Source organism: Apium graveolens, chromosome 4 (assembly GCF_009905375.1).
Source record: "Apium graveolens cultivar Ventura chromosome 4, ASM990537v1, whole genome shotgun sequence".
NCBI lineage: Eukaryota > Viridiplantae > Streptophyta > Magnoliopsida > Apiales > Apiaceae > Apium > Apium graveolens.
The window spans coordinates 244,183,931-244,194,411 of NC_133650.1; the positions used below are offsets into that span (position 1 = coordinate 244,183,931).

Below are 10,481 nucleotides of genomic sequence, written 5' to 3' on the forward strand. Positions count from 1 at the left end.
GTGCTACAATACTTATTGTTACATAGGCTACACTCTCGATGGATGTTCAGAGGTCATCCGTCGGGACTATAAAGATCATCCATCAGGACTATTGTAGAACATCCGTCGAGAGCTACAAAAACACTAAGTTAAATCTACTAAGGTGTTTTATTCAACTTATCATCAAGTTCACAACATAATCCTAACAGATGTAATGTACCATTTTATTAGAGAACATGCTACAAATGGTACCATTGAGCTTATTTTTGTTCCAACAGAAAAACAATTAGCTGACATTTTTACTAAACCTTTGGATGAAGCAACTTTCACTAGACTTGTAGGTGAAATTGGAATGCTTAATTCTTCATCCTAAGGAAAGAACTCAGCTAATGTATTGCAGTAGATTAATTTCTAATAAATCAAAATTAATTTTATTTAATTAAAAATTAACTGAAATATGAATTATAAATATTTCAGAAATCTCTGCATATTAATTTTTCTAAATTCAAAACTCAGCTTGGAATTTTTCAAATTCTAAGAAAATTGTCTAACCGGTAATTTACATCTTCAATATGTAAAATTATCACAAGGCATAATCAAATCGATCAAAAGTATATATAGAACTGAGTTCTCGATAAGTCTAACTGACTAATCGGCAAGTCATTTTAAGACTTCTCGAGTGAGTTCTCGATAAGTTAATTTACTGACTTCTCGAGTGACTTCTCAACAAGCTTTATTATGACTTATCGATAAGTCATTGTAGAGTTCTCTACAAGTGATAACTTACAGAGTTCTCTACAAGTGTAATTTCTAGACTTATAAATAACTCAGAACTGAAATAATTTAATTCAATAAATTATTTTGGTAAAATACGTTTGGAAAAATTATTCTGATTTTATCTTGATTTATTCAAATAAAAATTGGAAACAATTCAGTCCATGGACAAACTGGGTATTTATTTGACAATTCAGTCCCTCGTGTACAAGACACACAAGGGTTTGAGGCTGTTACAAATGACAGTAGCACAGTCAAATTCCCTCCAATTCAAATGGAGGTTCCCACAACTGGTGAGGAACAACACCCTGTCACAAACACAGAGAAATCTGTGAGTCTAACTGTGACTTCTATCACAGGTGGTTCTGACCCTCAACCCTCAACCTCCCAACCTCAACAACCTCACCTAATATCCCAATTGCTTCAAGAAACTACAGATCAGATCAACCTTCAACCATTGAAGATCTTAGAATTGATCAGCTTGGAGGCCTTGAACAAATATCACAACAGCTGCTCACATCAACATGTCAAACCAGAACTACCAAGCTATCATGCTCTCCTACCAGGCTGATGTTGAAGAAAATCAAGCTAAAATTGTTGATGAAGCTGGTCAGGATGCAAACTGTGATGCTTGGATGGATAAGAAATTCTCTATTGAAATGGATGTTGTGCTAGCCAAATTCAGGGATGAGTATATCACTATTCTGGGAAGCAATGTTAGATCCCTAACTCCTCAGGAAGTGTATGATGCCATCAATGATGTGTATACAGCTCAACTCAAGGCCTTCCACAACTTTGGAAAAACACTTCAAATCACATTGACTGGACATCAAGATAAAGTAATGAAGATGGTGAGGGAAAAGATGGATCAAATCTCAAACTGAAATAAAAAAAATCATAAACTTTGCTGACCAAATGTCAAGATATGATCTCAATGGAATGGAAACTCATATTAAGAACCTCAAAACTTCATTTGTGGCTTTAAATGAATAAGTCCAAAATCACATCATTCACTCTAATGACACAAGCCTGAAGCTGGATCAAATGCTTTCAAGCAGATACACTCCTTCAACCTTGCTCAAGGATGAAATCAAGAAGGCTGTTCAGGACACTTTTGGAGTTTCTACCTCTTCTACATCTCAATCCTCATCCACTCTACAAGTTCAAGAACTGCAACACCAAGTCTCTTCTCTTAAATCATCAAATGACTCACTAAGTGCACAGGTTCAAGCTCTTACATCCTTGGTGCAGAGTCAACAGTCAGATATTAAAACCCTGATGGACTCTTACAAACATCTCCAAATGCAAAATTCTATTGCTTTGGGAGCCATCATTGGGAAACTCAACATTCCACTACCCTCCCTACCTGAATAGATAAGGCCAGAATTACCAACTCCCCTACTCATGCCTGTCACCAAGACTAAGGGGAAGATTGGTTCTAGGATTCAGCAATCCAGGGATGCTAAAGTTAAGTCTAAAGAGCCTATTCATGTTGGTCAAAGCTCTTCAAGTGCTCAAGTTGATGTTGGAAAATAAAGACTTCTAAAGGTTACAGAAGGACCCAATCAAGACCAAGAATTCAGTGAACTTCTTGCAGTGCTAAGAATGTCTCTTCAAAACAACTACATGACCTACACGAAAGCTTTGGCCAAAAATATCAACTTCATCAGGGCAGTGGTTGTGAAAATTAATAACTTCTTGGAAAAGAGAATTGTTGTGAATATTTGTTGAGTGGAATTTATGACACTTTATTATGCTCTAATAAGTTTTGAATTGGTGTATTTATACTCAAGTTATTTTGTGTTTTAATATATTTTCTAGTAGTTTTGCATTTCAGGCACTATTCAGGTAATTATGTGAATTAACATTGTTTTGGTGCTAATTTGGGGTCCAGGTGGTGTTGGAATAAAAGCTCGTGGAAAGACGGCTCGAAGCAGCAAGTTTTATGAAGAAATATAAGTTTTTCCCAGAAGGACGGCGCGACCGCGCCGGGGTTCCAGAAATGCAACGCGCCCGCGCTGTGATAGCGCGCGCCCGCGCCGAGGCCGAATTTCAGAATCCTGTTTCTATTACAATTCTAAAAGGGAAGCTTCCAGATTGTTGAGGGCTTCTATATATATTCATATTAGGTCGTTTTAAATAGATAATAAGTCAAAGATGGACCAGAGCGCAAGGAGAAGACGGCAAGAGACCTTTAGCACAATTGAACAAAGGTGAAGACGATCTAGTTTATTCTTGTGAATCTTTGTTTTGAGTTGTAATTTGGATGCTTGTTCCTTGTTTTGCTGAACCTATACTCTTGTTTGTACTTGGTTTTATTTATTCGTATAAAGACTACATTTGTTATATCATGTTTTCATCGGAACCCACGTTGATGATGAGTCTTATTATGGGCTAATCATTATCGTGGAGTTCTAGCGGATTTATTTATGGATTTATTTAGTTAAATTATGTGATGCCTTAGTATGTGGTGATTGTATGATATCCTAGTATTGGTTGTACGTATTCGTATTATGAGTGTTGCGAACTTATAAGATAGCGTGTTAAATTCTTAATGAAGCGAAAGTGAATTTAAGGATTTAGAACTTGCCATGCTAGTATAGGTTCATGTATTTGTTATGCATGATTCGTAGGTAATTTTAACCATCTTACTTGCCTTATGTAATCAAGATAGATAACTTGTGCTTAAACCGTTATGTTGTCAAATTCTATAGACATATAGGGTCTCAATATAACTGGTGCCTATTTAGCTTCTATCTCTTTTGTGGATGTCTGGTAGAATGGTACTCGTGCAACGAAAGTTGGCGTTTATCAGTTTCGTGTTATCTGATTAGTGTCATCACCATTGCATGCTAAGGTTAAGAATAATAAGGCTATTGAATGAAGTATTTAATGAAGTTATAATCCCATGTTTGTCATATATATCAATTCAGTCAATCTTATTCTCGTAGTTATAATTGTTAGCGTAATTCTTAGTTATAAACAATCTCAATTTGTTATCATCTTAGCATTGGATAATAACCATACATTGTTGCTCAGGTGCATAAATTAGATAGTTAACCAATAAAGTCTCTGTGGGAACGAACTAGAAAAGATTCTATACTACTTGCGAACTCGTATACTTGCGTGTATTATTAGCGCGTGCTTAGCGACTAACAAGTTTTTGGTGCCGCTACTGGGGACTGCAGTGTTAATTTATAGTTATGTGCTTTCCATCAGTGGTCGTTAAAGTTCATTGACTCGGACATTGTTACTTATTTGTTCCTTGTCTGGTTTCAGGTACTCTAGCGAGGGTGTATGCATATGCGTTCGCGTACTCGTAAGAGAACACTTGATAAAGCCGAGGAAGAACTTGTGGTAGTTCGTAGGGAAGTTTTTGAGGAAGAAAAGAAGGTAGAAGAAGAAGAGAAAGTTGAAGAGCCAATTGTAGTAGCTATGGGTGATCAAGCAGAAAATCTGAAGGCTTTGATGTACTATTCTAAGCCTAAGGTTAATGACATTCATTCTAGCATCATCAGACCAGCCATCAGGGCTAACACTTTTGAAATCAAGTCAAGCACGATCCAGATGATACATAACTCAGTTCAATTTAGGGGTTCTTCTACTGAAGACCTCAACATGCACATCAGGGATTTCATTGAGATCTGCGACACTTTTAAATTCAATGATGTGACTGAAGATGCTATCAAGCTACGACTCTTCCCATTCTCTCTGAGGGAAAAGCTAAGTGCTGGTTACACTCTCTACCAGTAGGGTCTATCACAACTTGGGAAGATCTTGCTCAAAAATTTCTCACTAAATTCTTCCCCATGGCGAAGACTGCAGTAATCAGGAATGCTCTTACCCAGTTCGCACAGCAAACTGGAGAATCTCTGTGTGAGGCTTGGGATCGATATAAGGAGATGCTAAGGAAGTGCCCACACCATGGCATGCCTGATTGGATGATTATTAACTGCTTCTATAATGGATTGGGTCCTACTTCTAGGCCCATGCTTGATGCAGCATCAGGAGGAGCCTTATGGGCTAAGAGCTACGATGAAGCCTATGAACTTATTGAACTGATGGCTGCTAATGAGTACCAGAATCCTTTCCAGAGACTGACTCGGGGAAAAGTAGCAGGAATTCTGGAGTTGGACACAGCAACTGCTATCGCTGCCCAAATTAAGGCTTTGACAATGAAGGTGGACACTTTGGCTAATTATGGAGTTAATCAAATCACTAGTATCTGTGAGCTTTGTGCTGGTGCCCATGAGACTGATCAGTGCACAATTTCTAGTGAATCAGCTCAGTTCGTGAGCAACTTCCAGCGATCACAGTAACCTGTGCCAGCCATCTATCATCCTAACAACCGCAATCATCCTAATTTTTGTTGGAGCAACGCTCTGAATGCGGTTCAATAGCCTTATCAGCAATATCCAGCTAAGCAGTACAACCCCCTGGTTTTCAGCAACTACAGTATGCACCAAGATAACAACTTCAGCTACAACCAGCTAATGAAAAATCTGAATTAGAGGAGTTGAAGCTTAAGTGCAAGAGTCAAGTTGTTTCTATCAAGACCTTGGAAAATCAAATTGGGTAAATTGCCAATGCCTTGTTAAATCGTCAACCTGGTATATTGCCTAGTGACACTGAAGTGCCAGGAAAGAAGGAAGCTAATGAGCAGGTAAAGGTAATCACTTTGAGGTCTGGGAAGGTTGCGAATCCCGAATAAACTCAAGAGTTGACTGAAAAAGCTGGGGCTGAGAAAGAAGCAAAGCAGTAGGATGAAGAAGTGGAACCAAGGAAGACTATTATTGAGCACACTCCACCTGAGGGTAATACAGGGGAGAAACAGATCTATCCTCCACCGCCTTCTCCTAAGTGGTTGCAGAAGAAAAAGCTGGACAAGCAATTTGAGAAGTTTCTGGAGGTGTTCAAGAAACTTCATATCAACATACCTTTTGCTGAGGCTCTCGAGCAGATGCCTAATTATGTAAAGTTTATGAAAGGTATTCTATCTCGGAAGGTAAAGCTAGATGATTTAGAGACTGTCGCTCTCACGGAGGAATGCAGTGATGTGCTGCAGCAGAAGTTGCCTCCAAAGCTTAAAGATCCAGGAAGCTTCACTATTCCATGTACTATTGGAAAAGTATCTTTTGACAGATGCTTATGTGACTTGGGAGCTAGCATTAATCTAATGCCTTTGTCAATCTTCAAGTAGTTGGACTTACCTAATCCCAAACCAACTTATATGACTTTGCAGTTGGCCGACCGTTCTATTACATATCCGCGAGGTATTGTGGAGGATGTCTTGGTTAAGGTTGATAAACTCATCTTTCCTGCTAATTTTGTAATTCTTGATTTCGAGCAGGATAAGAAGGTTCCCATAATCTTGGGAAGACCTTTCTTGGCAACTGGCCGAACCTTGATCGATGTGTAGAAGGGTGAGCTTGCAATACGAGTGTTGGATCATGATGTTACTTTTAATGTGTTCAATGCTATGAAATTTCCTGCTGATAATGAGGAGTGCTTAAAAGTGGAGTTGGTCGATTCGGCGGTCACATCGGAACTTGATCAATTGCTAAGGTCTGATGCCTTAAAAAAAGCCTTATTGGGGAATTCAGACAGTGAAGATGATAAAGGTGAAGATCAATTGCAGTATTTGAATGCTTCTCCATGGAAAAGGAAGATTGATATGCCTTTCGAATCTCTTAGAATGGAGGAATTGAACAAAGCTCATAAACTCCTCAAGCCTTCTATATAGAAACCTCCATCTCTTGAGCTTAAGCCTTTACCTGAGCATTTGTGGTATGCATTTTTAGGTGATGCATCGACTCTTCCTGTTATTATTGCATCTGACCTTTCAGGTAGTGATGAGGAAAAGCTTTTGAGGATTCTGAGAGAGTTCAAGTCGGCAATTGGATGTGTTGCCAAATAAAGATACAATTGTTTAAGGGGGGTTGGATATAATTGTATAAATGTTTCGAACAAGTAATAAAATATAACAGCTTTTTATAAATCTGATAAAAACTGTTACAAAATCCTCTCAAGAAATACTTATGTTCTTGAGAGCTGCTAGGTCGAATGATCCTCGAGTATACTCTAAGTGATGATCATTTCTATTCGGATCTTCACTTTCACTGGTATTTTCAATAGGACCAAGACCGCCCGTTCCTAAACTGTGTTTATATACTACACAGCTATAACAGATTAAACTAAAATATGCATTATCAAAAACTAACTGAAACTGATACATATCTTAAACTAAACAGATAAATTCCTATCTCTCAGACGTAACAGATATTTGCTCCACATTATAAGGAACGGAACAAATCCTCCAATGCTGACTGTCTTCAAATACTGATGTCATACAAATCCTGATGACATACCAAATCCTAACGGTACATCAGATCCTGATGACATCCGAACAACCAGATCTTGGGCTTCTTCTGATCATTGAGAATTCAATATGTAACAATCTCCCCCTATTTATGCTTAATGCAATGAAGCATAAATTCCATTCTCAATGATGCCAAAACCAATCTACAAAATGTACAAGGAGTAAAGCTTACTTCAGTATCTTCAGATAACTGACAGTTGTTCTAAGAAAGTTCTTTAATCTTTCTTCCTCCTTGTCTCGTAGGACTTTAACAAGCTGTTTCTTCAACTCTCTCTTCTCTTCAGTGTCTTCTCCAAGCTGAAAGATAGCTGATCTTAACTTAGAAATTGAACTTTTGCTTATCTCAAGATCACCAATCAACATGAAGCTTAAACTGACATCTTCATGATCAGGACTGAAGGATAACTGAGGACTGTTGAGAAAAACTTGTAGCACTGCAGCTCCCCTTTTCATCTACATTTCTTGACCAGTATAAGTTCTGTACTTAGGAACATAATCACCGTTATATTTATCATCTTTTGTCATGACTCTTCTTCCGATCATTTCAAGTATCATAGAAGACCAGTTTCTGGTGACTTTGTTCTCAACTCTAAGAAGATAGTAAATGTATTTCAATTCTGTCACAGTCTTCATTAAGAGTTGCTGCAATGTAAAGCTTTTTACTTTACCATCTCTGAAAAAGTACAAAATCTCTTCTTTGACATCATTATCATTTATCTTTCTATGAACAATCTTCACAGCTTCAACTTTCTCAAGATGTGAAGGAGAAATTATTTCACCAAGATTTTCTGTCAGAGTATCTATATCAAGCAGATCAGATTCCAAGATCTCCATGCTGGAATGACCAATGCCTCCTGTGGTTCGAGATTTGATAAGTTTCAGTTTTTCATTGTATACCACCCAAGAAGGCTTCTTGATGGACTTATCAACATCTTCCTGTTCTGAGATAGAATCTCTTAACCCCACTGACATAAATTTAACATGCTTGAACTCTTTAGAATAATTGAATACATGGATGTCTTTCCATCTTCTATTCTTCTTGCCGAGAGGAACATAGCTTGAAGACAAATCATCAGTCTTCCCTTCTGCTTTATGCCATAACTCCCTCTTTGACTTTAAAACTCTCTGAAAATATTCTTTGCATGCTTGATCAGCTTCCCTTCTATTAATCTTTTCTTTTTCATTAGCCTCTGAAATGTGAGGAGTGATTACTAGAGAAAGAGCTGACTCATTTAATGTTTTGATCACTTTTTCATCAGAGTTAAAATCAGTTATCAGGTTCACAGCATCAGGATCTTCTTTTATCTCAAGATTTGTGTATGTATCAGGAGTTATATTCTGATTTGCTATATCAGCTTGATCAATGTTAGTGGCTGATCTTTTCTTCCTTGGTATAATCAACTCTTCTGGCTTCTGAACCTCTTTATCTTCTTCATTTCCTTGTACAGGAACATAACCTTCTCTGGATAGAAAATTCAGAAAAGTAGATTTGAAAGCACTTGCCTTGATCCAGAAGTTCTTCCACCTCTTCCTCTTCCTCTTCCTCTTCCTCTTCCTCTTGATGTTGCAGATCTACCACCTCTTCTTCCTCTTCCTTTAGAAATGTTAGCTTCAGTTTCAATTTGATCCAAAAGCTCCTTTTATTGCATAACTGCTTCTTCAGGTGTTAGATCAGGAAACTCTTCAGTTATATACCCAAGAGCACTCCTAGCATTCTTTTGCTCAAACATCTTGTCTTTGTAGTATAAGACAATCTCTTCACCTGTCTCCTTATGTCTGTAAGGAAAGAACATCCCTTTAGCTTCTGCTAAATTTGAGATTGTAATGTCATCATCCTCAGGAGCACCAGCAGTAGTCTTGTGCTTGGCTTTATAAGCACCAGTAGACTTCCTTTGTCCTGAAGAATCATTCTTCTTAGAATGTTGAAGTTGTTGAGCAGTAGAAGCAATTTGAACATCTGTAACTGGATTATTCTTATCACCATCATCATCAATATCTTTATCATTTATCTGAATAGAATCTGGTGTACATTTTGTAGCAACTATCTTCTCCCCCTTTTTGGCATCAGTTTTTGAAAGAAGAGAAAATAGAGCATCCAGTTTGTCACTTATAGAAGAAACCTTGTCTTCCAAGGACAAAAGTCTAGAGGCCATGCTGTCTTGAGATTTAACAACATCTTTGATGTTATTTTTCACACTTTTGATTTCAGTTGAGTTAGGTGTGTGAAGCAAAAATCCATCAATTTTCTCTTTGACACCAGCATGAGACTTCTTCATTTCATCAAGTTCAGAGTAAATTCCTTTAATAGAAATAGTTGTGGCCTTAAGATGCAACTTCAGGTCAGGAGTTTGAATTTCATCATAAGCACGATGAATGTATTGCAGGCCAACAGTAGATGAGATAGAAGTATTTGCAAGTCTCCATTTATAATCCCATTCTGTCTGTCTGAAATACTCAGCATCAGGATTGTAATAAGAAAGATTTTCGGTGAAATGTGAAGAAGAACCAACATTGGACTTCTTAGATGCATTAATTACAGACTTAAGATGAGCAGTATCAGGATCATCGCCATCACTATCATTGTCAGGGTCAGACAGGCCATCAGAAGAATGTGCAGAATTAGGAAGAACTGCCTTGCCTTTATCCAGATTCTTTACAAGAGATGCCTGTGGTTGATGTGATCCTGAAACAGAAATATAGTAACACCTAAATCTCTCTGTTATTTTCAAGTGATCTCATCACTTCTCACACAATGTATTACTTTTAAGAGTAATATTATTCTCACAGAAGAAACTTTATAAGTAAAGAAAAACTTATAAGATTCTTGTCTCAAAACTACCTCTCCTTTTGCCAGTACAGGAGACTGCCACTCTAAATTTTTTTTTTTCACACAGTCTCACAGAAAGGCTCAATCACACATATAGTAAAGAAATAAGAGATGGCTGAGAAGAGTTGAATGCTTGTCATATAAATAGAGGTAACCTCAAATAAGAGACTATTTATAATCATACAAACATGAGAATATATGAGAAGTTAACAATACCTGAAGGTGGTTCCTCAAGTGGAAGTGATGAAAGTGGAGGAACAAACAGCACATTAGGATACTTTTTCAAACTAGAAACTAATAATGGATTATCAATTGTAGCTAGTGCAGTTGAAGGATGATTCTCAGTAGGAGCTGATGCATCATCAGGATTTGATCAGTCAGGAGATGTTAAAAGACCAGCATCAGTACTTTGAACTGATGGTTCTTGTGGAGTCTGAGATATGTGAGCTCCTTCAATAATGCTTGGTGAAGATTCTTGTGTGCTCTTCTCAAAAATAGGATCATCAATGATTACATCCACTC

The 10,481-nt window shown here is 37.5% G+C and overlaps 1 non-coding gene across 1 annotated transcript; it reads right to left on the reverse strand.

The window, feature by feature from the left end:
* Window positions 1-4,577: 4,577 nt before the first annotated feature.
* LOC141722873 (small nucleolar RNA R71) lies at window positions 4,578-4,684 on the reverse strand. The gene has a single exon (XR_012575871.1). It is a non-coding gene; the product is annotated as a small nucleolar RNA R71 (small nucleolar RNA).
* Window positions 4,685-10,481: the final 5,797 nt, after the last annotated feature.